General features: G+C 45.4%; 1 protein-coding gene across 7 annotated transcripts in view; it reads left to right on the top strand.

Moving 5' to 3' along the window:
* Nucleotides 1-17,558: 17,558 nt before the first annotated feature.
* Nucleotides 17,559-26,637, top strand: part of LOC138528452 (fibrinogen-like protein 1) — a 285,943-nt gene continuing 276,864 nt past the window's right edge. For 3 of the 7 annotated variants that reach the window (XM_069640091.1, XM_069640085.1, XM_069640087.1), the window contains exon 1: nt 17,559-17,657. The gene's annotated coding sequence lies outside the window, so the exon portion shown is untranslated. The remainder of the gene's footprint in view (nt 17,658-26,637) is intronic. The other 4 variants (XM_069640092.1, XM_069640089.1, XM_069640086.1 and 1 more) reach the window with 4 other exon arrangements.

Genomic DNA, 26,637 nt, shown 5'->3' with positions numbered 1-26,637 from the left:
AAAGAGCGCTATAAACCGGTTAAGAAACAGGTAGTCACCACGCCACAGGGGGACACCTCACCTTCTGCTCCTCCTGTGGAAGAACAAGATGAAGGGTCTATGGGGACACCTTCCCCGTACCAGCCGACATACGCTGATTTGGGAAAGGTGGTGAGTGTGATGTTAGAGGCGGAGTCGAGTCACACTCATTCGAAGTTTGACTAGGGCTTCGGCCAAGCTCCGGCAGCGTCTGCCCGCATAAAAATTGATAGGCGGCCTCATGTTGATGTTAAGATTTTTTGGGGGCCAGGAAATACACAAGGGGTGCGAGCATTGATAGACACCGGCGCAGAGGCCGCTTTGATTCATCCAACACAATTTAAAGGTTAACAGTTTACTATTATAGGTCTAGGGGGAAAGGAGACCCCCGCCGTACAAACAAAAGTGGAGATGAAAATAGGCACTTTAAATAGGCAGAAATACCAAGTGTAGATTGTCCCGATACCTGAATATATAATTGGCTTTGACATTTTGGAAGGGTTAACCTTGGGACTTGGCTGTAGAACGTACCAGTTTGGGGTGAATGGATGGATCTGTACACCCATTACCGTAGGCAAATTGAAGATGCCCCCAGTGCAAGTGCCGGTGGCAACCAAGCGGGTAGCAATGAAACAATACCGCATTCCTGGGGGGGCACAAGGAAATTTCAGACGCCATCAAAGAGTATGTGGAGGCGGGTCTATTACGCCCTATTACCACCGCATGGAACAATCCTCTCTGGTCTATTTAAAAGGGAGATGGGTCGTGGAGGATGACGGTAGATTATCGGAAGTTGAATAAACACACTCCTCCCTTAGTGCCCGCAGTCCCAGATGCCATTACCTTGATTGAGAATGTCCAAAAGTTTGAGGGGACTTGGTATGCAGTGATCGATTTAGCCAATGCATTTTTCTCTGTGCCAATTGCTGAAGAGTGTCAAGAGCAGTTTGCATTTTCGTGGAGTGGACCTCAGTACACTTTCACGAGGCTACCTATGGGGTACATACATAGCCCGACTATCTGTCACCGGCTGGTGGCAGAGCACTTAGACAAGATACCGTGTAAACCTGACATACAAATTTCTCATTAAATTGATGATAATTTGATCCAGGGCAAGGATGAGCACAGTGTGCAAAGTCAGATGGAAGTCATTATGGAAGTATTGAAGAAGGAAGGGTGGGAGATTAACCCAAGTAAAATTCAAGGTCCAGCTGAAACAGTGATATTCCTAGGGATTCAGTGGCATCAGGGGCATCGAGAAATGGTGCCAAAAGCCCGACAGAAAATACTTGAATTCACCACTACAATGAACAAAAAGCAAGCTCAGCAGTTTATAGGGCTGTTTGGGTTTTGGAGACAGCACATTCCCCATTTAGGGCAGATATTGGCCCCCCTTTACAAAGTGACATGAAAGAAATATGAGTTTCAGTGGGGGAGGAGCAGCAGAAAGCCTTTGAGCTGGCGAAAGACACCGTGCAGCAGGTGCTTGATTTATGGCCATTGAAGGAAGGCGAAGTGGAATTAAATGTGTCTGTACAAGACAATTATTCTAACTGGAGTGTGTGGCAGAAACAAGACAGGAAACGTGTGCCATTGGGGTTTTGGAGTCGTAAATTGCCCGATGCTGGTAACTCATACACTCCGTTTGAGAAGCAATTGCTGGTGTGTTATTGGGCCCTTGTTGATACCGAGCAAATGACGGTGGGGCATGATGTATTAATGAGACCAGAATTACCAATCATGCAATGGGTACTGAGCTCTCCTAAAACGCATAGAATAGGACATGTTCAAGAAGCCAGCATAATTAAATGGAAATGGTATATTCAAGACATAGCCAAATCAGGGAATGCTGGAGTTGCAAAATGACATGAGCAAGTAGCCAACATACCGCCCTCAGATTACATACCACCGGAAGTGCCTGAAAAACGTGATTCTCCCGTGAAATGGGGAGTACCTTACAGCGATTTGACCGTGGAGCAAACAGAGCATGCTTGGTTCACGGATGGCTCAGCTCGATATGTGGGAACTGAGCGGTACTGGAAAGCAGTGTCGTATAATCCCAAGACAAAAAAGATGTTGACAACATCAGGGAAAGGGAAGAGCAGTCAGTTTGCAGAGCTTTACGTAGTTTACCAAGCATTGAAACAAGAGACCCCTGGTCAATGTTATGTGTACACAGATTAATGGTCAGTGGCGAATGGATTGGCAGTGTGATTGCCAACCCGGCAAAAGAATGGGTGGAAGATTCATTCAAAAGAGTTGTGGGGAAAAGAACTGTGGCAAGACATTGCAGAAATGTTATCACAAAGTGAAGTCACTGTATATCATGTGGACGCGCATTGTGCCACAGACTCATCAGAACGTTGGTTTAATTCTGTTGCAGACGAATACATCAAGATTTCATCTGTGGATGCAGAGGCTCAGGAAGATGATTTGGAGGGTTTAGCCAAATGGGCTCATCAGAAATGTGGGCACCTTGGAGAAAAGGCTACTATCAGGTGGGCACAAGCTCGAGGAATCAGTCTTCCTTTAGAAGTAGTGAAAACGATCATTTTGCAATGTCCAGTGTGCCAACACCAACTGCATAGACCTATCCCTTAGATTGTTTGAGGTACATTGCGAAGAGAAAAACTACCAGGTCAAATTTGGCAGATTGATTATATTGGTCCCATGCCAATCAGTAGAGGTTGTCAGTATGCATGCACTATTGTGGATACATACTCAGGATATTTGATGGTTTTGCCGTGCAAACGTGCAACACAACTGAACACCATCAGGTTGTTAGATCAGATCATACTACATTATGAAGTGCCTTTGCAGATTCAAAGTGATAATGGGTCACATTTCAAAGGCAAATGAATCCAGGAGTATTGTCAGGAAAAGAGCATTGAGTGGTTGTATCACGTACCATATTACCCAGCTGCTTCAGGGTTAATTGAACAAATGAATGGGTTACTGAAAGAGCAGTTGCGCAAATCTGGAGATGGCAATCTGGCAGGCCGGCGTGATCGTGTGTTTGATGCGGTGCAAGCATTAAACAATAGACCTGTGAATGAGCATGAAACTCCTTTAATGCGACTAATGAATCCTACTATACAGGTTCAACCCAATTCAGTCAGAGAAACACTATTGTACTGGGAAATTACTCCGGGTTCTTTAGCTCCCTATCGAGCAACTCCAGAGTCAGCAGGGGTAGACTTGCATTCCCATGAAAAAATCAGATTAGACCCGAGAGGGATGGTTGTAATTGAAACAGGGATTGGAGTACACATTCCCCCAGAGAATATGGGATGGATTGCCCCTAGATCTGGCCTAGTATTGAAGGGAGTTCAAGTGTTGGGAGGGGTAATTGATGCGGATTACCAAGGCGAGATTAAAGTCATTCTAATGAATAGTGGGGATCAATTGTTATCGATCCACAAGGGTGATCGAGTGGCCCAATTGATCATTATTCCTGTAAAGTTATCCATGATTAAGAAGAGGGGGCCTCCTACAGTGTTAACTAACCATGGGGATCACGGTTTTGGCTCTTCAGACAGTATGGTACCGGGTGCAAAGGTGTGGGTGGAAAAGCCAAGTGGCCCACCAGTGCCCGCAGTTGCCATTGCATCAGGCAAAGATCAAGTAGTTTTAGTCATGGAGCCTGGTAGAAAGAAATGGCAATATGTGCCCGCAGATAAATATTACCTGAGAGAGTGATGTGCAACACTGATATTTCTTTTCTGGGTTTGCCTTGTAGATCCTGTGTCTGGCTGGTGTAATTGGGGTACTAAATGGACTCCTTTTGGGAGAGTTAAACAGCCTGCTGCTACCAACGAAAAATGTCACATCTGTGCCAGTGATCAAGGGCATACTGATAGTGATGAATAGTGTTGTCCCAAAGCAGCCTCATGCCGATGCAGAAAAGCCAGCCAGATCGAAGACATGGATTTGTAAAATGCGACAAACACGTCAGGATCAAGTGAAAACAACCTTGATGCCAGTCATGCGAGAAGCATTTTCAGGACGGCAAAAACATTCTCCTATGATCACCCAGACGGAGAATATGTGGATATATTTGGCACAGCAGGTGCTCAACATATCGCACTTCTGTTTTACTGAAGTGCCCAATGCTGAAGCTTTACTGACTGCGTGCTTAGTAGCAGTGCCGAGGCCTGTTCCGGTTTTAAAACATATCTTTGGCGTCACACACAATGATTCTTTGGTTCAAGATTCGGATATTAGGCAATCTTTTTCCGTTTATGAGTACTGTAGGTTTTGCCAAGAAACCGATCGCAAATTGAGAAATTTGACACGTGTTATTACTTATAATATAACCCAAGGTGATGTATGTTATTTCATGACATGCAATGCACAAGAAATTGGCCAATGCCAACAAATCGATTTAACCAAACAGCACAATCATACAAGGTTTGAGCAGCGACTGTGTTCGCGAGTGCCACGCACATGCACTAGTGTAAATAATCCTATGTCTTGTAATCATACAGTGATAGCTGCCAGTCATTTGAATCATGTGAAACTTCCAACAGGATGGCTCTTTTCATGTGGCAACATCACATACACTTATATTCCAGCTAACATTTCCGGAGGTCCATGTGCTTTAACTCGATTAGGACTAATGATGTTTCCTTTACATCCAGCGATAACTTGAGGTAAAAGGTCAACTTTCGAATCTGTGGGTCTATCTCCTGATTGTGATTCACATGTACACTTATTATCAGAAGCTGAGGTTCTAGCATTAACCCTTTCATTAGTAGGAGTTTGGGGTTTAGCTGCTGGGGGTTATAAATCTTTGATGAAATTAGCATGTTTAGTAGTCAAAAGCCTTAATCATACTTCTCAAGCATTAGAAGAATTACTCCTTGATAGTCAAGTTATTAGAAAAGCAACTTTGCAGAACAGAGCTGCTGTTGATTATCTTTTACTAAAGCATAATTTAGGGTGTAACGCATTTGAAGGTATGTGTTGTTTTAATCTAAGTGACCATTCACTATCCATTGAAAGTCATATTCGAGGTTTGAGGGATCTCATTTCTCAAGTGTCTCAAGATCGTACTGGGAATTGGTGGGATTGGTTATTCTCATGGATACCTGCTATTAGGGGTACACTACGTTACGCTTTTGCTTGCATTTTCATTATATTAGCTATCATAATAGCTTGTTGTTGTTGTATTCAATGTATTCCTAATTTAGTTTGAATGTTTCGTAGGTTTCAGAGACCGGCTCCTTTGCCACCGGGCTATGGAAGGTAAATATCCAAGGGTGGAATTGTTATGCTTGAACTAAAATGGCACTGGTGCGCAATGCATTCCGGGAGCGCTCGGAGCCATGATGGATATTTACTTCATGCCGCAGTGAAAAGCTGCATACATTTTGCTGAATGTTAGATTCACGGTGCTGAGAAAAACATGCTTTCCAAACCTGGTATGTGGTCAAGGACATTTCTGCTGGGAAAGCTAACTTTGTTATGGTTTGTTACTGTTCTCCGTGCAGTGTGTTTTTAGAGGAGGGAGGCACTCTGCTCCTTGAGGGTGGCTGTCGATTGACCCAGCTGGCAACCGACGGCTGCTCATCAATGCGCAAGTGCCATTTCCAGAAGGTTCGAGAACTGCCACCCCTTTTCGGGTTGTGTATATATGTGGAAGCCCGGAGGTGGTCAGGTGAGACTTCAGCCGGAGGAGGACGTTTACGTCCAGCATTCCTGTGAGCTGTAGTGCTCTCGGCCTGGCTGTTCCCGGGATCTTCCAGCTGCTTCTGGGCGAGATGAGGAATCCAGTTACGCTCGCGGTGATGTATTTCCTTTTGAATTCTTTGTTTCTTCTGTGATTTATGTCTATATTACTTCTGTGAGTTATTTCTATGTTATTACTGGTTGCTTCTAACCTTTGAATAAATAGCCGTATAAGTGCTGATTATCTCATAAGAGTGTGTGGTTGTGAGTTATTGTGTCTTTCTGTGTTCAAAGTATTGGCTCTATAATTGCATTGGTGATTTATGTGTTTCCGTGCACTCTGGGGAGAGCAATACAGAATGCAAAGATGAAGAGATGAAGAAATACAAAGGGCAAATGAAAGAAGAGATATGAAAAGAAAGGAGGAAGACAGGATAAGAGAGGAAGCAAGGAAGCTGAGAGAGTTAGATGATGAAATAGAACAGAAGAGGAGACGCAGAGCATGCAATCTTGAATGTGTGGAAAAGGAATTAATGGATCCTAATCCAGTAGTGGCATGGGAGGACATAGAAGAATTCTTCCCAGCACATGAACCAATAGCAGGTCTGTCTAAAGTAAATCTAGAGGATGAGTTTGACTCTAGAAGCATTGGGGATGCAATCAATAAAGTCTATCATGATATGAGAACTAAGAAAGTACTGCAGGGAAAGGGTAAATGTTACAGACTTGAGAATACGCAGTTGTACGACAAAGAGGGAGCCTTATGTAGTTTTAAGCTAAAGAGCTGTCTTTAGATAGACTGACTCTGAATAGAGATGAAGCGGAGAGAAGCCACACAAGTTGGAGACAGGATATGTCAGATGAAGATAGAGAAACCTTCCGTGGCGAGGAGGAAGGCAATGTATGTGGCCCTGAAGGTTGTTTTTCAATGGACAAAGAAGTCAGATAGTCAGATCTAGACCTACCCAAATCACGGGCGTCAGAATCCCTGACGCGGCTAGATCAACCTAAAGGGCGATCCCATGGTGAGAGGGGGGACTCACCACCTCACGTGAGCAGGTTAAGGTCACTGCCAGGAAGAAGGCCGTGCAGAGCCACTGTCCCTGTTATGAACAGACAGACGATGGGGTACGAGTATGAGTTTGGGGTTTCACAGTTTCCCTTGTTAGAGAAAGGAGGAGCCAGGCCACAGTATATACCTTGGCCACAAATGGATAAGGATAATTTAAAGTGTAAACTCCTGTGCTTAACTTCTGGTGCTGGGAAATGGATACATGAGTTAGAGAAAATGACAGGAGGAAACACTTTAGCTATATGGCACATTAAAGGTCTGTCTCCTAGTTGCTATCCTTGGGGAGAGAGCTGATGGCGTTTGGTCAACAGCAGGATATTCGAGTGTTACCATGTTGAACAATGCTCATGATGGAGCACCCTTCAATAATTGTAGGGCGGCGGTTTGGAAAGCGCTTAGAGTAATGTATCCGACACGTCAGATATAGGAGCTACAATGGCGAAAAAGATGCAGGAAGGGGATAATCTGTTACGCTCACCTGGTATCCACGGGGGCGCCACTCGATACTGGATGGAGGTCTAAACGCTATTCGGGACCCCACTCTGCTTGGTTATGTGCCAGACATTGGGTAGCGCCTATAACAAGAGAATGGAGGGTTAATATACTGGTTCTGACTCCCACCTCCCTCTGGTCCAAATCCCCTCCCTTGGGGTTATTGCTTACCTCAGGTGTTTGTGCGTTGAACTCTACATCCTGCGTCTCTGGGCAGGGGTGCATGGTTGGTGCGGGCGTTCCGTGGACCTAATTGCTTCACTGGTCCATGTGCCCTTATGTCGGGTCCGGACCGGCTGTGACTCCAACTCTGCTTGCTGTCTTCCAGGTGAGTTATGTCTTTTCCGTCTTTATTCTGTCTCTTTCTTACACTCCATTTTCTCTGTCTTCTCGGTGTCTTGCTCCACTAAGCTGTTCCCCAACAATGTCTCTTTTTGTTTTCACAGGGATGGTTGTGATCTCGGGGTTACCCTGTCAATGGCAAAGACCACGGTGAGTTATTGATGCCCAGAGCGCTGCGCTCTTTATTGGTGTTAATTGCTAACCTGTGTTCTCTTTTCTTCTGTGTACAGGTTGCAGTGATGTTCCGGAGTGATCAGCGATGAAAGCGCTGCTTGCCCAGGTAAGTGCTTTGTTAATGCTGACCTTGTTCCTTCTCCCTTGCAGGTTGCGATGAAACCCGGAGATGGGCGAGGTAAGAGAAGCGCAGGGTGCTGCCAGGACTTGTTGCTTGCCCAGGTAAGAATTATTATTAATGCTGTCCTTGTTTCTTTACCTTTGCAGGTTGCGGCGAACTCTGGAGATGGCCGAGGTAAGCGAAGCGCGTGATGGATTCACGGCCGGTTCCTTCACAAGTAAGTGTTCTTTCTCGCTAATGCTGTTCTTGTTCTTCCAGGTTATTAATGGAATCCGGATCTAGGGCTTCAGGATCGGGCCGCCGGAGACGCAGATGAGCATGAGCTGGACACGGTGAGCGTTACGCTGTAGGAGTGCAGAATAACGCGAAGCGTGTTCTGCTGTTTGGGTGTGGTTTAAATAGCCCAGGTAAAGTAGTTCCAGGCCTCGTAGTTCCAGGCCCAGCCACACCCAAAACACTATACCGCATGCCTTGGTTCTAAAGAACTGAGCTGTGTAATAGGCCTCTATGTTGGATTAAGGTCCAAAACTGGTATTGCTTTATTCCTGATAATGAGCCTGGCGCCAAAGGCACCAGGACTGACTCCATGTATGTTTCTGATTGAGTTTTAAGGCCCTTGGGGCCAGTGTGAAGGGCTTTAGCCCCACTGCTGCCAGGGGGCTGTTATACCTGAGGGGATCAGGGGCATGGATCGTGGCATGATCCTCTTGTATACATTTAGAATTTCCAAGAGCAGTGGGCTTTAGAGATACGCGAAGTTTGGGGGAAATCAATACCTGTATTTTACAATATATTGTGCCAAGGGCTGCCTGAACCAGTACAAAAGCAGCTCAAGAAATTGGTGGGCATAGAAGCAAAATCATAGTCAGAAATACAGCTGAGCATCGCGCATTATTGCAGACTATTGCAAGAGAAAAACTGAAAGAAAGACGATGCTAGAAAAGGTGAAGAGGAAAAGTTACTACAGAAAAAGTTATCAAAGTGCTCCATTGAAGGGGCAATGTTGACTAGCGGAGAAGGATAGGGTTCACAGCAAACAGTAGGCATGCCACAGGCAAATAACCAAAGGCAGTTTGATCAAGGCAATAATGGATTTGTACTATGAGGAAGGGGAGGCTTTAGGAATAATCAGGGAAATTTCCAGAGTAACCAAGGTGGGTTTCAAAACACACAGAATTATAATCATGGCATGCAGGAGGGGCAAATTAGGAGACCTCCTATATGTTGGACTTGTGGTAGGCCAGGGCACTATGCTCGCACTTGTAGAAGTCAAGAATTTATGCAAAATGGGCAATTTTCAAGAGGGGGAACTACAAACCCGCCTACATATTCGCAACAGAATGGAGATGGGTTTGCTCAAAATCAGACAGTACAGGAAACACAAGCGCTGAAAATGCAACAAGATTTACAAACACAGTAGGTAACAATGAATCCGCCACAATGGCAGTCACAGCATTCACCCATGCAAATACAGCAAGGCACAAGCACGGGACAGTTAATGACTCCTAGAATAGGGGGTGTCATTGTCGATGGATAGAATCCTTTCACAGGTATAGGGGTAAGAATGTATCCACAATAGGACAGCTCACTGGGAGACTTGATGTGTTCAATAGTATCTGTGACGCCTAATCCTAAAGAGGAACCGAGGGTTGACATCAATGTAGGAGGCACATCTTTTTCTTTTTTAGTAGACATGAATGCAACACACTCATGTATACGAGAGAGGAAATTTACAATGTCTGGAAATACCATTAATACACAAGGATTCACAGGAGCTACAATTACAGTTCCTTTTACCGACTAACTACCAGTCTCTATAGGAGAGTGTGACATGTTTATGCCATTATTATATTCAAGGCAGGCACCTGTCAACATATTAGGTCGAGATCTAATGACCAAATTGAACATGACGATTTTGTTCACTGATGAAGGTATAGTGTGGTCAACACCAGGAATGCATTATTTAAATGTGAGTGAATTTAATATGGCCTTTTCAGGACAAGTGGCCATACGAGGAGTACCATTAGAACCTGAAGTTTTTCAATATGAGGTATGCATTTTGTTAACATGGTTGCCAGGCTTAGTGGGTAGAACTATGAGAATATCTGACGAGTTTTTATTTGGGCCAAAGATACCTATGGATGAAGAGGAAGGACAAATCTTTCCTTTAGAATTACAAGTAGCCGTAGTGCAAGGAGAAATTGTTTTGCTTTATGGAAATGATTATGAAGGCAGATGATGGAGCACAGTGATTTCCATTGGGGAAGGTTATAGATTAACTGACGTCACTGATGAGGAAATGTTTAGAGACCATCCGTTAGATGACAAAGTGATATTTGAGATGAGTATTACTTATTGGGTGTGAGCAATTAAACGCAAGGTACCTCAGAAAATGATGTTAGCACAGAAGCGCCCCGAGTTGATGAAGGCATGGCAAAAGTGCCAGTTTCATTATGAACAACAGGTCCCTATGATGTAGGCCTATTGAAAGGGGCTGGAGAAGTAAAGATTAAATTGAAACCAGGAGCAATTTTACCTCAAGCACGACAGTATCCCATGTCTCGAGAGGCAGATGAAGGTATTTTCAAGACGATTGCCACCATGATGGAACAGGGTAACTTAGTGACATCAGAGTTACCATGTAATACTGCGGTTATACCTGTGAAAAAAAAGTAAAGGGGGGGTTGTGGCGTCTAATTCAAGATATGAGGCCAATTAATCAGATTGTAGAGTTCCCTCTAGTTCCCAATCCTGCAACTATCTTATGTAGTATCCATGTTGCGGCACAATATTTCACTGTGATTGACTTGAAAAATGATTTTTTTCTCAATCCCATTGCATAAAGACTAACAAGATCTGACGTCATTTACACTCAGACAAACTCATCTGAAAAGTACTCGCCTTCCCCCAGGGTACTGTGAGTCTCTGTCGATTTTCAATAGAGTCCTGCAGATGGACTTAAGCAATACTGATTTAAAAAGTGTTGTTTTTTCAATACGTGGCTGATATATTGGTCTGTAGCACCTCAAAGGAAGAGTGCAGACGTGATTCAGTTCAGCTAATGATTATTCTTGCAGAAAAGGGATATAAAGCAGACAAGGAGAAGTTGCAGTAGTGTCAAGAAGAAGTACTGTATATATAGGCCAGCTAATTTTGCATGAAGGAAAAAAGGTTACTCCTGAAAGGACTGAGGCTATTTTAAAAACAGCAAAGCCACACATGATAAAGCATATGCAGAGATTTTTAGCACTATCTAATTATGTGAGGGCATGAGTCTTTGATTATAGTTCATACATAAGGCCCTTGTTGCAAGCTCTGGAAAAAACACAGACATTTCATGAACAAATTGTCTGGACTGGAGAAATGGAAGAAGGGTTTCATGAGTTGAAAAAGGCAATTTGCACAGCTCCAGTTTTAGGGATTCCCAATTATGCTGAGGAATTATTTTTGTTTTCGCACATGAATGGCACTGTTATGACAGCTGTACTTACACAGAGAACCACGTTGGGGTACAAGCCCCGTGCCTATTACAGTGGGATTCTAGACCCAGTAATGAGGGGTCATTTTCCCTGTGAACAATCTTTGGCAGGAACTGCGCTCACCATTGAGAAGGCTGCCAGCATAGTAATGGGGTGTTCCATGACGTTATTTGTTGAACACCATTATTTGCCATTTTGGAAAAACCTAAAGGCACGTTGACATCTCAAAGGGTTTTGGCATATGAGGTGGCGATATCAAATCCAGCGATTAAGATAGTTTGATGCAGAATAGTGAATCCTGCCATGTTTGTAGCAGAACCACTGGCAGAGGACAAGCATGCACATGGTTGCTCCAATTATGAGGAATTCTATGATGAACCCCCGAGGGTGAAGGAAAATGCGTTGGCAGCCGGGGAGATTCTCTTTATTGACGGTTCTTCTAGAATTGATCAAAATGTTGGACAGAGATATACAGGTGCTGCTCTGGTGAAGCACAGGGCCAATGGAGAGTTTGAAATATTGTGCACAGGCTGCAGAATTAGTGGCACTGATTGTTGCACTCGAGAATCACACAGACCAGAAGGTAACAGTGTACTGTGACTCCGCCTATGTGACGTCAACAGTGCATGCATGGCTAGCACATTGGAAAAGGAGGGGCTACCTCCAAGCAGACGGCACTGCAGTGCAACATGCAGCCCTAATGGACAGGCTTATTAAAGCACTAGAACTCCCAGTAGCCATCGCAGTCATTAAGATTGCAGCACACACTAAAAGAGCAGACTGTATCTCACGTGGGAATCAAGCAGCAGACAAGGAAGCAAAACGTGTTGCATGTTCAGAAAACATTATGACATTTGATACACCTGATGTGAATGAAACCATGGTGGTAATGATGAGTGTGTCTGATTGTTATAATAATTTGTCTAAGACACAATTAGTAGAGATTCAAGGGGAAGCGCCTCAGGATGAGAAGAACCTGTGGACATGGAGGGGATGTTCTTTGAACCCTTCCCAAGCATTGTGGTGACAATACAGCCATGGTAAACCGGTGATGCCTGTAGCCCTATTATGGGTGGGATTAGAACAGCTACACTACCCTGTGCATGTCACTAGAGAGAGCCTCACTGCAACTATTGCGGAAGATTGGTTTGTTCCAAATTTGGTAGAACACGTTGTATTTTATGTAGTAAACTGCATTGCATGTCAAAAGTTTATTGCTCGGCACACCCTGCGCACAGATACGGGAGTCATTCTAAGACCTAATGGTCCCTTTCAGCATTTGCACACCGACTATGTCGACATGCTGCAAGTATGCAATGGATATAGATATATAATTGTAGTGGTATGTCCCTTTTGAAGGTGGATTGAGCCTGGTCCATGTACACACCCAGATTCCACCTATGCAGCAAAATATTTAGTACAAGAAGCAGTTCCTAGATGGGTAATATGTGAAGTATTAAGATCAGATAATGGCCCTCATTTTGTTAATGAAGTCTTTGAACAGATGAGCTTGTTGCTTAGTATAAAGCACACGTTTTCATCGGCTTATCACCTGCAAGCAAATGAGATCTGTGAGAGGCTCAATGGCCTTATTAAAGAAAGAATAGCCAAATTGAAGCTTACCTTGAAGAAAGTATGGTTGTATGGCCTACCACTGGCATTGTATGCATTGAGAAATCAACCAGGTTCTGCCCACCATCTTACCCCCTATGGAATAGTGACAAAGAGGTGAATGATGACACCTCTCACACCTCTGTCTAGAACTAGAAGTGATGCCCAGACGACAGCAGAATTGTTAGGAAAGGAGTTACATCATGACTTAACATGCATAACTTCAAGTATCTCTGTCATTTCAGATCAGCTCAAGTGAAAGGTTTGTGGGGCACAGAACACAGAAAGGGATGCTACAACAACCAGAGTTGAAGACTACGTCTTGCCACACTTTTCCCTGGTGATTCGATCTTGATCCGCAACATTACAAGGAGATGGCACGAACCACATTTTAACGGGCCATTCATCGTGGAAGACGTGACACCATCTGCAGTCAAATTGCAAGGCAGATGCGCTTGGATATTTCTCAGAGATGTGAAAATCTATGCTGGAGAACCCCCTCACTCCCACCCCCTGTCAGAAGAAAGCATCAGGGAAGAACCTCAGCAAGTGCAAACTAGATCCATGACGAGGAAGAAGGACGCAAAAGCTGTTGAATAAACAGATAAAGAGCATATTGGACTATGGCTTCTGTTCGGGACACTCTTTTCAGATTCTAAAAAAGGAGTTAAGGGAGGCTCTTTGTTCTTGAGCCTCAGGAATTCATTGGACTGAGACATATTTAAGTCTTGATCGAGAAGGAAAGCATGCCAGATTTGGAGTTCATTTTCAACGATTGGAAAAGGGAGCAGTTTCCCGATTCCTTTCTCACTGAATTTCTTTCCAGAGGCGCCCATGGTGGTGCCCAAAGACACCATTTCACGGATCGTTCTTGCAGTTTATCTGTTAATTTTGCGTGCATACCCTGCACTTGTGGGGAGAACTACTAGCGTTCATCTGTTCCTGCAAGATCCTAAGTCTGGTCCAACTATGAGGAGATTGGTCGTAGCTATAATAGAGAAAATTCTTCAGCTTCCTGAGTACAGTGGGGAAAACACAAATGCCCCTATCGGATAATAATGTGCATTGCCTGGTCGGCTTGGTGTTCTACTACCTGATTGAGGAATGCCCGCATCTTGTTGGAAGACAAACTGATGTTTGCACCTTCCTAAGAGACCTGAGGAATAATGCAACACTTAATGAGATACTACAAGATATAATAACGCAAGTCAACCTGTATTCTGAGAGAACACTGAGAAATGAATTAGACTTTCGAGGAAAGAGATCCAAGAGTCTACTGATTAAAGTACTTTGTTTCTTGCTGGAGGAGAATTCACATTTTGTCTGGTGAAAGGACGATTCCTTTTTCCTCACTGGGAACTTGGTTCATCATCCAGCAGTGGCGAGCTGATCAAGAAACGTGTGGAGCAGACTCAGCAGATTCCAGAGTACTGCATGATGTTGCCTGATTAAAATTAAGTTTTTCCTTCCTTAAAAAAAGAGTAAGAATGGGCAGCGTCAATAGCAACAACATTACGGCAGATAACGAGAGACGTCCACGATGCGCAAGACGTTATTGCTGTAAAAAGTGGGCTTACTTGTACGTGATTCCCATTAAGGAAGCCATACCTGCATGCACGAAAGTATAATGGCAATTTGAATGAAATTCTAGAAGAAACAGGCAAGATGAATGAAAGAGAAGAATGGTGACGTCACACATGAAACAAGGCACACGTGGACTAAATATATGTTTGTGTGGAAGGTTGCCCAGAAAAAATGCTAGTGGTTAAGATGAATTCAAAACCTTCCATTCCTCGGATGTTTTGTTATGCTCTCAAATGTTACTCCTTGTCGTTTGTGGTTTGCATGGATGTCGCTGTGACCCAAACCCATGTTCATGTGTTTAAGTAACGGCAGCAATCACGTATTGATTGACAGAAAATCACACATCGCCCCGTACTCATCAGCCCTTAAATTGTAATATAAAAATATCATTATCCTCTAATGCAATGTCCTGTTGTAGCACCCATGTCCAGACTACAGTCTGTCGAAACCTCCAACAACTAAATCCTCTGCATGGCTATGCCAATGCAGTTTAGAAGCTATACAAACGTCATCTAAGATAACTATGTCCACTGTGTGTTACTCATTCAGTCACTCACTCCAACGCGCGCACTTGCCCACGCCTGCGCTCTCTCGATCACCCATTAAATCAGTAATGCACTTACTCGGGCACTCGTATCACGTGGTCACTCCTTCACCCACTCCCACATTTAGTCACTTGTCCACTCGCGCATTCCAACAGCCCCTGAGGTAATTGACCCACTCATTCATTGAATCCTTCGTTCGCTCGCTCACTTCCTCGTTCATATACCGGCTCAATGGTTAACACGGTCATTACCTCCACGTCCACTCTTCCTCGCGGAGGACCCTGACCCCCCCCCAGCTCTCCGAAAAGAATGTGATGAGGAGCCAGGGAAAGACCTGCTGGTCACTGGCCCAGCACCAGAGGAAGACTTCTTGGCTGTTGAAGGAGGCTTGCGTCAAAGTTTGGTGCATGTTTGTCCGCCCTAAAAACTTTGTGCACCTTATCCTCAAGGGAATCTCCAAAAAGCCTGGACCCAGTGAAAGGATGTTTCGGGGCAGGAGCCTTCTGATACCCATCAGTCTTCCAGTACCTCAGGTGCAAATGCCTCCGGGCAGATACTGCAGCCCCCATGGCCATGGCTGAACCACGCACCCCATCAAAAGCCAGATCGGCCAAAAACTCAACCTGTCTCTGCATGTCTGTAAGCAAAGGGGCACAATCAGAGCCTTCACTGACAGCCTTTTTCAACTTCCTGAAACCATTCAACACCGTTTCAGCTGTGTAGGAACCGTAGATATTTGCTCGAAGGGCCAGATGCGCCCCTGCATGAACCTTCTTAAGGCCGGAATTAACTCAGCGGTCCACTGGATCCCGGACGGCCGCCTCCTCGGCCGACATAGAGGAGCGACCTACCAGGCTGGAGAGGATATCGTCGACCTCAACTGGATCAGACAGCAAAGTCTCGCCCTTCAATGGGTAAAGTTTGGACATGAAGCGGGGCATTGCAATTTTCTCCGGGTCATGCCATTCCCAGAGGATTTTATCCCGGATATCGAAAACCAATGGCAACCCCTTCCTAGGTGTATGCCTATACTGGCGAATAGAAGGGTCGGCGCCCTCCACCGGCACCAGGCGCTCTGAAAATCCCATGCAATCCCCAACCTGAGCAAGCACCTCCTCCACACCCTCTCTGTCCAGATACTTCCCTTCAGCATCAGCCGAAGAGGAACAAGAAGAGGCCAATGACTCAGTGCCAGAAGAAGAGGAGGATGATGAACACAGACGCCTGAGCTTGAGTCCATGAGTATGTCTGCAACTCCCTCTGTGATGCTTAAGTAGCTTCTTCAACTCCTTTCTGGTCAGGGAAATACGCTTAGCCTTCTACTTTCTCTTTCTGTATAACTCAGGAGAAGAAGAAGATGAAGAACAAGAAGAAGAAGACAGGACAAGATGCCTGCTCTTTGCAGAATGTTTTCCCATGTTGAGTATGTCCAAAAATAGTGACCAAAGGAAGCCTGCTTCAGCACCAAAGCCCTCTGCAGACTGAACCAAGGCTCCACATACAAACAATTGCCAACGTGCCTCTCCCACATTCAAATAGAGGCCAGAAAGAACAACAACCAATAGGAATACCAACAATTAATTCCTATGGCAACACTGCTTGCAGCAAGAGGCGGAGCCCACCCACCTCCGGAGCACGTGGATCAAACAAGAAAAAGGAGCCGCTAATCTGTGCACAGCCGCCCATGCAGCATGGCCATGCAACAGGAAAACATGCCCCCAAACTCCTTACCTTAACCCGGGTCTGTTTTTTCTTGGACCCAGGCCATGATGCCCTGTGCTGGCCAAAGCCCCGCAGAAACCAGGCAAGGCAGCCTGACTCGACTGGGTCCTGAGCCCCGCAGGGAACCCAGGAGTCTTGCCGCACCTGAGGGAGCCGAAGGCCCCGCCACACAGCCCCACCAGGGGGCCAGCAAGCGGAGCTCCCCAGCGTCCCACGCCGGGAAGAAAAAACATGCCCAACCTGCCGGAGGCAGGGAAAAATGTAACTAAGTGAAGTGGGTGTGGGGGAGGAGTTATAGAAATAAAAAGAAATAAAAGAAGGTCCTGTGTCGGAGGCAGGTGCCTCATGAGGTAAGTACGGTGACGAGGAAGAGTAGGACTAGGAGTAATGTAGATTTCGAGGAACAGTAGGACTAGGAGTAATGAAGATTTCCGGTAAGTAATCAGAGCATTCGTTCGCTCACTCAGGCCTGCACTCACTCGCTTTGCCCGAAATATGATAGAGCTGGCAAGTTAGACTAGCAGATAACTGCTTCACTAAGCTTGGTTAACACGTCGATCCCAGAAACTGGGCCGAACATGCGTTTTAGAATTTTGTCCGGAAACAGTAAAATGATGGCATCATACGAAATTCCCCACATAGCTTTCCTAGGACGAGTATTGCAGCTTGAAGTAAAAACAGAGCTTTTCACGTGAGAGGTTTAATGTGAACCATCTGGTGTGCGTCATTTCTCTCAACATAGCCCAAGCCTTCGCGTCTTTCAGTTCACTTAGCATTTTAGGGAAAGGAGAACGCACGGCGGGCCAGGAAAGAAAGCGAATGCTCAGGTAGGTGTGCGTTTTACAGTTCCATTCATTAGTGAGGTCTGTGCACAGATGAGAAATGTGAGCTGCTGCCCAGACAGAAATCTAGCTGCAAATCCCTCTTTCCTCTGCTACTCCCCAAAACACCGACAGCCAAAGGCCTTCAGTCGAGACTTCTGCAATGACGCCTGTAGTGAAGTCCAACAAGGCCGGGAGTGTACGAGTGGAAGGGTGTGTGTATGAATGAATGCGGGAGTCAGAGTTGGGACATTTGCATAGTGGTTCATGCAAAATCTGTTAGCGTTGAGTGAAAGCCTGTGACTGGAATATAAAATGGTTTTAATAGACTTAAAAGCCACAATGGCCCCACCGGGACATTTCTACAGAAACTTCCCCCAATGTAACGATCCTTTAAAATCTTTTTCGTACAAAGGTCTTAAATTATTTTTTAATACCACAGAAACTACCTTGAGCGGGCAGGAAGAGCGCAAGTATGCCTTTGTAGGTAGGTGGAACAGAGCAAGTATGCATTTGGAGGAAGGTGGAAGAGAGCAAGTATGCATTCGGTGGAAGGTGGAACAGATCAAGTATGCACTTGGAGGAAGCTGGATGAGAGCAAGTATACATTTGGAGGAAGGTGGAAGAGAGCAAGTATACATTTGGAGGAAGGTGGAAGAGAGCAAGTATACATTTGGAGGAAGGTGGAAGAGCGCAAGCATGCAATTGGAGGAAGCTGGAAGAGAGGAAGTATACATTTGGAGGAAGGTGGAACAGATCAAGTATGCAATTGGAGGAAGCTGGAAGAGAGGAAGTATACATTTGGAGGAAGGTGGAAGAGAGCAAGTATACATTTGGAGGAAAGTGGAAGAGAGCAAGTATACATTTGGAGGAAGGTGGAAGAGCGCAAGTATGCAATTGGAGGAAGCTGGAAGAGAGGAAGTATGCATTTGGACGATGGTGGATGGGAGCAACTAATCAATTTGAGGAAGGTGGAAGAGAGAAAGTATGCATTTGGAGGAATGTGGAAGAGAGAAAGTATGCATTTGGAGGAATGTGGAAGAGAGGAAGTATGCATTTGGATGAAGGTGGATGGGAGCAGGTATGCATTTGGAGGAAGGTTGGATGGGAGCAAGTATGCATTTGGAGGAAGGTGGAAGAGAGCAAGTATGCATTTGGAGGAAGGTGGATGGGAGCAAGTATGCATTTGGAGGAAGGTGGAAGAGAGCAAGTATGCATTTGGAGGAAGGTGGAAGAGAGCAAGTATGCATTTGGAGGAAGGTGGAAGAGAGCAAGTAAGCATTTGGAGGAAGGTGGAAGAGAGCAAGTATGCGCTTAGGGGAAGTTGCGGGACTAAGGGAGGAGCGTACATCTCACTTAAGAATCCTTTCAGATGCAGATGCGCCGTGGCCTGCTTGCTAAGTAGAGAAATGGCAGCGACTTGTGTTCGCTGAGGAACCCTTCAGCCCCTACAGTAGCTCCCACAAGCGAGAGAGGGGGCACGGCAAGCATACATTTAAAAGTAGAGACAAGTCACATTTGGAGGCAGATGGAACAGAAGAAGTGTACATTTTGAGGCACTGTTGGATTCAGCGGGTTGGGGGCAGAAGTGATATGCATTTGGAGGGAGGAGGAAAGAAGAAAGCATATATTTAAAGAAGTAGGGAACCGTGCAACATACAAAGGGCGTGGAACCAGAGAAAGCATACATTTGGAGCAGGCAGGAACTGTGCAGGCATACATCCAGAGGGTGAAGGAGCAAACTCCAACTCCATTGGCAAACATGTTTGACCATCGCCAACCATCCTCCACCATGGTCTAGCACGACCATCATCCCAGAGGCCACCGCCCAAAATTTTTGCCTGGTAGGATACCCACGTGATGGCAGTTGTTCACTTTATTGAAAAAATAAAATACAGTACATTGACACGACCTGCGATGGAGAGCGGATTCATCTGGGGGTGTTGGCTGTTTCTGTACTCTGCAGGTGTGCACAGAACGCTATTTTCTATGTTTGGTGTTGCTCATTGAGTCTAGACTAGTGTGTGTGGCCCGCTGTGGTGTGGCTCTGCGATGCACATCTTTTCCACTGAATGTGGTGCACAGCCTCACGGGGAGCAAATGCAGAGTGCCGGGATTGAGGTGTTGTGCTAGGCATAGAGGACCCACTTGTCGCAAGGTTTTAGGGTCCCCCGTGGGTAGGAGGCTTGGGCTGGAAGCCTTTACACTGTGGCTAGGACCTGCACGACCTGGAGCTTTCACCGTCACAAGAAAGTCGTTTCTGGAGTCGGTACGTTCTATTTTTATTGTTCTTTGAAGCTGGCATCCTTCCTGAATGCATCCCTTGACAGTGCATGTTTGAATCCAGAAGAAGAGTCTGAGAGTCTGATTACAAGGTTTTCAAGATAAACATGGTCTCTGTGGATCTTCTTCCATCCACTGCTAAATGCCCTCTCCTGATCTAGGACACATGTGGGTAGGCAGCTTTTTTGAGGTTGAGTTAGAGGAAATGTGTTGGTATCCGGCCCATGGCATCTTCTGGGCACCGCTTTGGCAGCCCATTGGTGCCAGTGGAGGACACCACTGTATAGCCTGTAGGATGCCTGAGCGAGCCTGCTGCAGAAGTATGTGTACAACCTGCATTCTGAATGGTTTGAGCAGATCATCAGTTATTGAAGCACCTAAAAGTGGGAGGCATCCAACATAAAGCGCTTTTTTAAAACCTCAATATTATTAATAGATAACTGATGTTTCCTGAATCGAAACTGCAGGCTAGGCTTTTGTGTCTGGTTCAATGTTAGAGCACACTGGTTCAAAGAGATATTATGATGTACCCAACAATTACCTGCACAAATAAGGTTACTCGTCATGTATTGCTGCATTAGCACAAACAAGAAGTAGTTGAGAAAGTGCTAGCGTTTATTCAGGAACTTTGCCACCCAGGCCAGGATGATATCTGTGAACATTGTTTGCACTTTGTATTTATTTGTGATAAAAGATCATGTTTTGACAAAAAGCACTGCACATGAGACACTGCATGATTTATTTTATTTCATCATTTTATTTTTCATGTATAGCAGCGTACAAAGCCCTGGGGCGTCTAGGCACTAGTTGGAGTACAAGTGCGATAGCATGGTCCATACAGTGGAGGACCAAGCAAATAGTTATAATACAACATAAGGGTAGATTGAGAGTACACATTACAGTAAGGCCTCACCTCATAGTGCAGGGGACCACATCGGGGTACAAGCAGGCCATGGTGGCAGCAATGCCTGCAATGGTAGCAATGCTATATTGTAAAGGAAAGCATGGAACTAAACAAAGCATACGCTACTAGTAAGAATAGCATAGCTACATGCATGTGGTGAATGTATGGTGCAGCCCAGCCCCGGGGTAAGCAGAATAGGGAATGTAGAGGGAGGCTGAGACCTGACCTCGAGCAACAGGGGTTTGGGATAGGAGAGTGAGCCCAGAGTGTACCCCATCCCCACCCAAGCATCTGGCGTTCTCAAATGTGGAGGAGCTGGGTATCTATTTGTATTTTGTATTTATGTGTGATAGCTAATGTGTTTGAACAAAAAAGAGCACATCACATTGGACAAACAAAGATGATAGAAATCTCTTTGCTGGTTTGATTGATAAATTAGGATGCTTGATGGATTAAGGGGAATATTAACCAGTGGCGTGAATAGCATAAAAGATGGGCACACTTCTATATCTGCACAGATCAGGCTGCGGGTGGGAGAAGCCATGACCAAGGGATGCAAATGCAACGCAACATCCAAGGAGTTTAAAATGGTGTGCTTTAGGATACACTGAAACTAAGGTTTTGGAGTTGCCAACGTAACCAAAATGGAGCCATATCAGCTTGCTGAAGGACTGCAGTCCATCAGTCCATCAGTCCATCTCTATCTCCTCTTTAGGTCGGCTGTTTAAAGGGTCTACTCTGTGGTCGTCTTCAGGTTGTCTTAAACTGATGGAAAACTCCACCCGCTAGGACTTGTGGAATCCTTGAGGCGTAGGACAATGTTCCACGCTTGTGGACATTACTCTGTGGTCGTCTTCAGTTTGTCTCAAACTGATGGAAAACTCCACCCGCTAGGACTTGTGGAATCCTTGACTCGTAGGACAATGTTCAACGCTTGTGGACATTACTCTGTGGTCGTCTTCAGGTTGTCTCAAACTGATGGAAAAGTCCACCCACTAGGACTTGTGGAATCCTTGAGTCGTAGGACAATGTTCCACGCTTGTGGACATTACTCTGTGGTCGTCTTCAGGTTGTCTCAAACTGATGGAAAACTCCACCCACTAGGACTTGTGGAATCCTTGAGTCGTAGGACAATGTGCCACGCTTGTGGACATTACTCTGTGGTCGTCTTCAGGTTGTCTCAAACTGATGGAAAACTCCACCCACTAGGACTTGTGGAATCCTTGAGTCGTAGGACAATGTTCCACGCTTGTGGACATTACTCTGTGGTCGTCTTCAGGTTGTCTCAAACTGATGGAAAACTCCACCCACTAGGACTTGTGGAATCCTTGAGTCGTAGGACAATGTTCCACGCTTGTGGACATTACTCTGTGGTCGTCTTCAGGTTGTCTCAAACTGATGGAAAGCTCCACCCAGTAGGACTTGTGGAATCCTTGAGTCGTAGGACAATGTGCTATGTTTGTATGCAGTGATTTAAACCTTTTTAGGCCTGGGAGGGGCAGAACGCAGGTCCGGGGTGCCATTGGCAGATTCTGCCGCAGTCTCAGCCAGCACTGAATTGGTAAGGGCTCTAGCCCTACGGTGCATCTGGACTTTGGCACCTTCTCCTTTTCTTGGTCTTCCTGGCTCTTTCCGCTTTCTCCAGCATGCTATCCTCCTCGGCGCACTACAACATTTGAGCCCACTTCACCTACTCTCTTAGTCCTTTCACTCTTTCTTCCTTCATCCCTCACCGGACCTCCTTCCCCTTCACCAGATGTTTCCTTCATCTTTCCTCCTGATTGCCCTCCCCCTGATGTATTTATTTATTCAATTTTTATAAAGCGCTAAATGTCCAAAGACCTCAGAGCGCTAACAAACAAAACAAACAAATATAGTCTCAAATAAGCAAAAAATAAACAAATCAGTAATCTTGAAAAAAGCAACCGGAATTTACAGATAATTCTAAGAGCAATACTATTCGAAAAAGAGCTGTTAGTCCTCCTTCAAACCAACTACCAGTCTCAAGGACAAAAAACCCTTCGGCAAAGACCGGCACAGGCTCAGGAAGAGTGGCAGGTTGATAGACCCACCTGATCCCACAAGGACACAATCCCCATTCTTCTGGGTGCACCAGTCATCCAGCTCAAACCTACGTAGAATGCTTCCTCAATACTTCTCGTCCTCTCTTCTTTTTGGAGTTTTTCTTCTAAATCCCTATCCGTACCAAGGTCTTACCTCTGGTCTTTGCTGGCCTTCTTTGCTTGTTCTTACTCTCTACTTCCCCTCCTTCTCCTTCCACGATATCTTTTTTTACCTTCCTTCCTCCACCCACCTTTCTTAAGTTCTTTCCTTCCCTCGCGTTTGTTCACAACCTCTTACCTTTCTGTATTTCATATCTCCCCGTCCTCTTTCTGTACTCCTCCTTCCATATCACTCCCACCTCTTCCTTTCAATCTTTCTTTTCCTTTCCTCACTCCTTCTGCTGTCTTATTGCTTTCATTCCACCTTTCGGCTTGCTTGCCCCTTTGCTATCTCTCCCATTGTAATTCTTCACCACTTTTTGATCCTACCTGTTAGGCAGAATCCTATGCAGTGCCCTTAGGGAATACTGCACAGAGTTAAGACTACAAGTGGTAATACAAGTTCACCTTTGGTACAAGCCTGTACTACACAGAGAGAGTGGTAGCAGCGACTGAGCAGCCAGACTTATCTCGAGAGCAAATGAGCAGTAGTAGAGATTACACAAAGGACTACAATTACTGTGGCGCAAACAAACACTGACTCAAGGTTTCTGGTTAAAAAATATAAGTACATTTATTTTTAAAGCATCTGTTCATAAAACACTTCACTTCTAGTAATTTAAAAACCGCACTTCAAATACACTACACACAACCAATTCCCCTTGTGCAGAACAACTCAATGTAGGTACCTTAGGATTTGACAGACCGGTGTTATGAAACAAAAGATGTTACCGGGAATACATATGCGATCACTTTTTGACAGTAATGACAGTTCGGTCTTACTAAAGATACGCGTATCCGCAGGAAGAAATGTTACCAGAGTTAAAACACACTTAGCACCTGAGTTAACACAAGAGAGTTGGGGACACAAATCATAGGCAATACTTTTGTCAAGGCAGACAGAATCAGAGAACACTTTCTAACCCGAAGATAAAAGTCAATAGGCCTGCGCCAGTGTTAGGTGGAACAGGGTTCCTGTTGTCGAGGATCACACAGTCAGTTCACGATTCAAGGTTGTCAGGAGTACTTAGATATTGTCAGAAGAGGAGGCAAAAGTTATAAGAGGGAAGGAAGAAAGGGACAAGCCTTTGGTGAGGAGAAAAGGGTTCACCCTAGTTCCTCGAAGTCGGACACAGTACCTTATTCTTTGAAGATGCTGGTGCCACGGCAGTTGTTCCTGGTAGTTTCCTGCAGACTCACGGTTCCTGGAGATTCAGTCGTGGTGACAAGAAGGAGGACGTCTGGAGCGATCTGCAATAACCAGGGATGAGGCCAGCAGCAGCGACGGTGAATAAAAGGTGTGCTCCTTTCAAACAGGAGAGGCTCTTCAGATGGCTATCCGGACCACTACAGCAGTGTTCAGCGATTTCAACCACGAAGAGGATCCTCTGGCTGTGGAAGATGAGCTGGTTGACCCCATCAGGCTCAAGGGAAGAAGACTCCAGACTGGATCTTCTCTGGTCGTTAAAGGGTAGATAGCTCAGGACTGCAGCAGGGCTTCACCGGGACTCGGGATTGCAGCAGCCATCTTCTTCTCTGCTTCTCTTCGGTTACTTGCAGTTCCAGTGGTGACTCTGACTTCCAGCCCAAGAGTCCTGCCTTTTATGCGAAAACCCCCATTCACACAGCCTGTCTTATCCAACCCTGCAGGGCTTCACCGGGACTCGGGATTGCAGCAGCCATCTTCTTCTCTGCTTCTCTTCGGTTCCTTGCAGTTCCAGTGGTGACTCTGACTTCCAGCCCAAGAGTCCTGCCTTTTATGCGAAAACCCCCATTCACACAGCCTGGCTGTCAATCACCCAGCAGGGGGGTTGTCCGGCCCGGACAACCACCTCAGCCAATTATGACAAAGTGCGACTTGGGTATCCATGGAGACCCTGTGCAGGGGTGACTACACCCCTCCCTCACATTCAGCCCACCTAGACACCCAGGCGCCTAAAGGAGGGCTTCTCTGTAGAAGCCCACCAAAAGACGGTGAACAAAGAAGGCAAACCAGGTTTGCCGCGCAAAGTAAAACACAAGAAGGACTTTAACAAAAAGAAATGGTGACTAAACCCAACCAGAGTCGAAATAAAAAGTATTTGGGCAAGCGGGTTTAAGTTCTAGGCTGCCACAATAGCTTGGAACAGTACCACGTTTATATAATATAATCACGGTAGAAAAGTTAGGGTAAATACCACTGCCACCAGCCAAGTCTGAATCTTAAAAGAGCAAAACAAAGCTCAGAGAGGCACAGACAAAAAGGGGTAGGAGTTAACCCTTTCCAATACTCCATGTAAGATGGGGTGTACTGGGTTTGTAGTTTTAAAGTGACTACATAAAGTTAATGGCAACTTTACATGTTTCTGGGGGACAGTAGTCAGCCCCAGAAAAATTGAGTCAGTGGGAAGTCTAAAAGACAACCCTGTGTCACTGCACTGAAGGTGCTGTGTAACACACACAAAAAGTGGGGCTCATGGAGTGGTGTGCTCCAGAGCCCCAAATCACACAAACAGTAGAAATACACATGGCAAAACACATGTAAGAGTGGGAAAAAGGCTCACACTCTTACCAGGTGGAAAACATAAACCCCAGAAATCCAGCAAAGCTACTGAGGGACTCACTAGGTGAGGGAAATTAGCCATAAATGAGAATTCTCCCTAACACTACCTTAGCCCTATGCAGACTCCCTTTGACCTCTCCCACATCTGGTGTAAGGTCCCACCTTTAAGGCACATCTTTGAGGAACCATACTCAGCTGTGTCCCCAAATTAGCTGAGCATGAAGTTCTTCTCTTCCAGATTGAATCTGATGCTCTTCCTCGCTGTGGTTGCAATCAAGGACCAAGCCTAAGGACCGTCCGCCATCTTTGCCCTCAGATGCCTGACATTCTCATGGACATCCTGTTGGGTCTGCAATATCTCTAATGGTGCCATCAGGATTGTGATCTTTGAGGTTTTGCTATGATGGGGGCCAATTCTAATTATCCCTTCTTTTTCCTATCCGTTCCCTGTAATCACTCCTCTCACTTCTTATCCTCACCCGAGCTCTGCAGTAGATCTTTCTGTCTGTGGGAGGGTGTACACTACCAAAATAAATAAATGAGTGACCAGTGAGTGACCACACACTGTGTATCAACACATAAGGGCACAATATCACTCGACATACCACCGGAACCCAGTGAAGAGATTGGCGAAGTGAGACGACCAATTCCATTTGCTTAACCAGGAAATAATGCACACAGCCACATTCTGAAAACCTTGCAGCATTTGCAGTTGCTAAACTGGGAGTGAGCGCAGGAGAACTGGTATAATATACTCTGAAAAGTATGAGGGTCCCTAACCCACCATGGCATTCTTCAAATTCTATAACAAAGTGCGCCATGTTCCACAAAATTACCTCAATGTAATCGGTGCCCTTTTCACTACTCTCCAAATGTGTAGTGTCTTATTAAGGATCACTTCTAGATTGTTTTACCTACTTGGCAACAAACATATAACATCAAACGTGTTTAAGGGGCATTCTGATGAAATTGGGCTTTTGGGGCAAGTGATGTGGCCAAGAACGTCAGTCTTCCAGGCTTCAGAAAGTTGTCTAG

The sequence above is a fragment of the Ambystoma mexicanum genome, chromosome 7q (assembly GCF_040938575.1).
Source record: "Ambystoma mexicanum isolate Mex_15411 chromosome 7q, UKY_AmexF1_1, whole genome shotgun sequence".
NCBI classification, from domain to species: Eukaryota; Metazoa; Chordata; class Amphibia; order Caudata; family Ambystomatidae; genus Ambystoma; species Ambystoma mexicanum.
Note: the sequence above shows the minus strand (reverse complement) of the source record. Positions and strands in the feature narration are given on the sequence as shown.